General features: G+C 38.6%; 1 protein-coding gene across 2 annotated transcripts in view; it reads right to left on the bottom strand.

Moving 5' to 3' along the window:
- Positions 1-910: 910 nt before the first annotated feature.
- ranbp10 (RAN binding protein 10) overlaps positions 911-4238 on the bottom strand; it is a 43046-nt gene continuing 39718 nt past the window's right edge. Inside the window, exons 15-16 of one of the 2 annotated variants that reach the window (XR_005006495.1) lie at positions 3307-3707; positions 911-3091 (exon numbers count right to left, since the gene is read on the bottom strand). The gene's annotated coding sequence lies outside the window, so the exon portion shown is untranslated. Of the gene's footprint in view, positions 3708-4238 lie in introns of both variants that reach the window. The other variant, XM_036561595.1, reaches the window with a different exon arrangement.

The raw sequence follows: 4238 nt of genomic DNA, 5'->3' as shown, positions 1-4238 counted from the left end.
ACCCAGTTGACCTTGCTTTTGGATGAAGATATGAAGATAAGAGGGGTCATTATAGGGCATGGACAGCAGGAGCTAAAGGCACAAAGATGTTCAGCTGGCCAGTGATTTAATATAAGCAGACTAAAGGGACAACTGCATTTAGACCTTTGGGAAAGATATCAGTACTCGCGCATTCATTCATGGGCCCACTATACAAAGTTATTCTGCCTAATCATCTTTATCCCATATTGAAACACCTCTAGCCTAATGGGCTAGATGGGCTAAATGATGTAAATCATATGCTATGGCCTTGAAGTCACCAGATCTAAACCCAACTGAACACCAGTGGGAGATTTTAAACTGACATGTTAGACATTGTCCAACACCATCAACAAAACACCAACTGAGGGAATGCTCCATTCATGTAGTACTTGTTCCATTCATGCAGAACAGTTCCAGAGAACCTAGTGATTCAACAGAGGATAGGCACTGTGCACTTCAGCATTCAGCAGCCCCGCTCTGTGAGTTTGCGTGGTCTACCGCTTTATGGCTGAGCTGTTGTTGCTCCTAGGTGCTTCCATTTCACAATAACAGCACTTATAGTTGACTGGGGCAGATGTAGCAGGACAGAAATTTCACACACTTGTGGCAGAGGGGGCATCCTATGACAGTGCCATGTTTAAAGTGACTGAGCTCATCAGTATGACCTGTTCTACTGCCAGTGTCTGTTTATGGGGATTGCAACGCTATGTGCTTAATTTTATCCACCTGTTAGCAATGGGTGTGGCTGAAACACCTGAACTCAATGAGGGGTGTCTCAATACTTTTGTCCATATAGTGTATATAGTCTATTATTACATCCACAAAATCTTACCTTTTCATAGCATGCAAAGGAACAGAATGCACAAAATAATACAAGAGACAAACAATATATGCTCATGGATGTGTATTTTAATAAAAATAATTCTGTCAAAATTAAACGAGTACAATATTTCTTTAACATGTTTCCAGTACATAGTTTTTTTTGTATTTTTTTCCATTATCATTTTCCTTTTTTATGTCGTTTTAAAGGTTTTTAAAGGTTCATGCTAAGTAGAGGGTAAATCATTTCACAATGGCTAAAATCAAAACTCAAATAAAATTTTAAATCATAACAGAAGTAAATTGTGCACAGCTTGTTGTATTCAGCTTTAGCTCTATTTGTCCTGCTTCTCTGTCATCCGAGGCACAAGATGGCACCACATAGACGAGCAAAGAGGGACAAATGTGTCCTGGGAGGATTTTCAGCTAATTTTTTCCCTTCATAGTATACTGTAGGTCCCTATTTGAGATTAAGTTCTATGATGGATCACTTTCAAATGGCAATATACAGTTTGGGTGGTTAACCTATGATGAGTTCCCAAAGACGTTTTCTTTTCTTTTGCCATTAGAAAACAATCCCAAAACACGAGCTCCACTACTTACACATCAGTAAAAGTATGAGCTTTCAGTTAGAGCTGGCATTGTGTGTCAATATCAAACAATTATGGCTCTGTTAAGAGTGACGCATGATGTCTCCATGCAACAGGGTAACACCACTCAGTTATCTTCATCGATTCATCTACCAGAATAAGAAATGCTTAAACATATGCTGACTTGAACATAGATTACCAGGTGTCAGAGAGTGTACAAAGCAGTAGCCATAGAAGTAGCCATAACCATGTGGTCAGAGAGAACTTTTTATTAATTTATTTTATTATCTAAACAGTCATGTATTTGGCTTTAGCTCCTGTTGATCATAAGATGAAAAGCAAGTGATCTTGAGGAGTACATAAGATAAAACCTCCAGACCATTCCCTCTGATGGCCCTGGACCCCCCCGGCCTGCCTGGTGAACGGGTCAACCAAACCAGCTACTGCACAGCCTCTACTGTCCCTATTTACTACTGCTTCCTGCCACACGAACAAGCTAGACAGGGTTGTTCGCAATGTGAGTGAGGTATAACTGAAAATACAATGCAATATGTCCAAAGGTAGGTGCAACGATGAGGGATGTAACAAACAATCTCATGGTGGCCAGCAGCGAAACTTGAGTAATAAACGGAGTAAACGGCTAGGCTACATTCAACGACACAGTGGAGCACCACTTGCTGGCTGACTGGGCAAAATACTGGGTTAAACACATGGATGTGAACGATATCTCACTCCACGCAGGGCGAGAAAGCAAAATCAAAATGAGAGAGTACCACAGACCCAAAAAAGAGCAAGAAGAGAGGAAGAATCAGGCTGTAGCCACATGTCATACAGTGACTGAGTCAGTGCTGTGTGCAGAATCAAAGTGCTGCAGCTTATGATGGCAAAAGGGACAGGAAATAGAATCAGAAGGAAAGAAAAGATAATGAAGAGAAGAAAAAGTTCAGAGAAGAATGGGGCAACATAGTTGAGAAAGATGGTTTGGGCAAAAAATATGGCAAATATTATAACTTCCTGCTCATTTTTTGGGCTTTAATGATCATCTTGCATGCTAGGAGTCAATAATGGTCCAAGTACAGTGTCTCCAAATGCTGTGTCTTAAATCAGTCAAACAACAACAAATATAGAATCAATTAAGATATCAGTACTTGTCATTCATTCAGGGGAAAACCTTACCATAAACACTACGTGAGGGGATATAAGGTAAGAATTAGTGTACTAAGTCAGCTTCCAAGCCCGAAGCTGACCTCCAAGCCCAAGGGTGTATTCAAAATTAATGACATTGCTATCCTTGTTTTTCTTTGACAAAAAATTGACAGTTTTTATTCCTTACAACCACATATTTAATCATTCAGACACCCACAAGTTAATTCTGATATATGTTAGCAAATAAAAAAAAAGCTAGGGATTTAACATAATATCTGTACGGTACCCTAGAAAGATCGTCGTTAAAATAGAAGCCCCTTTTTGGAGAGAGACCAGAGTTCATAAAAAATAGACTTAGTTACACTCAGACCCAGAAGCCGGGTCTGTGATGCAACTGTGTGTTTTGTATCCAATAAGACTGGTGCTGGTGCCTGAGCTTTTACCATTAGCTTGGAAGTGAGACACGTGGGAGCCATGCACCTTCTCACAAATCTCACACGCACTTTCAAATGAATCTGAAAAACAAGTGTAAAGGGAACAACTTATTAGCTCCCTCTACCGCAACACCACGGATATCTCTCTAAAACCTAAAAACTGTAGTTAAGTGGTACAGTAGCCAGTAAAATTTCAGTTAAATGAGCGAGGCCTTAATAAGTAGCCACAATATTGCCAGATAAGAGCAATATCTCGTTCTGCAGTGTCCCATGCTAAAATGACACGTGTCAAATACCTGAGTTCTGAATAAGGGAGACTTCTTATGCTTTCAAGAAGAGTTGACTACGGTGTGTGTCCTTGATATGGTGCATGTGTAGAATACTATGCATTGAATCCACCCATAAAAACAAAAAAGGGAAATCTGGTTCAAGATGAGCACAACAAACTGACAAAATAGAAACTAAAATAAAAATGACTAGATAAACGGAATAATAATTAATTATCTTTAAATAGTGTCACACAATTTGTATTTGATAATACTAAAATTAAAAAGAAGCCTCTCTCCTCCTCATGTTTCTAGTCATTCCTCATCCGGACTGCCTGTGGCAAAGCGGCAAGCGACACACTAATTCAAACGAGCGTGTTCCTCATGGCAACCAACTGGAAAGTCCTCTTCTTAGCTGTCCTGAACATTGCCTGAGGAGAGACACAGAGACACACAGACACATCCCTTGTACTTTATTACGTGGAAAGCAAAGAAGTAGTTTGGAATCACTCGTCATATTAATCATTGTCATTTTATTCAATAATGACTTGTTCAGTGAACACTCTCAGAAAAAAGGTACTAAACAGTACCTCAGTACCTTTAGTTAGGGGACGTAATTGTGCCATTTCAATGACATTTTTAAAGTTGTACTTTAAAACATCCTGTCTTGTCTCCAAGCTTTTTATTTTATTGTTCTGGTACATTTACATTGTGTGTACCTTGACGAATGAAAAATGTACATGCAAAGTAGCTTTTTTCTGACGGTGTTTTAGTTTCACACCATACAGTATTTTTCAGATGTTTTATTCAATATTTCAAGTTTATTGTGAACAATAAATTATTATATGATAAATCATATACTGTAATTACTATAACTATACTAAAATTTATTCTTTTGTAAAAATAATATAAGCATGGTATGGCATTGTTTGATGCCCAGTATTTAAAATAAATGGGTCATT

The sequence above is a fragment of the Colossoma macropomum genome, unplaced genomic scaffold, assembly GCF_904425465.1.
Source record: "Colossoma macropomum unplaced genomic scaffold, Colossoma_macropomum, whole genome shotgun sequence".
Taxonomy (NCBI): domain Eukaryota; kingdom Metazoa; phylum Chordata; class Actinopteri; order Characiformes; family Serrasalmidae; genus Colossoma; species Colossoma macropomum.
The sequence above is the reverse complement of the archived record's forward strand: the minus strand, read 5'-3'. Positions and strand labels throughout refer to the sequence as shown.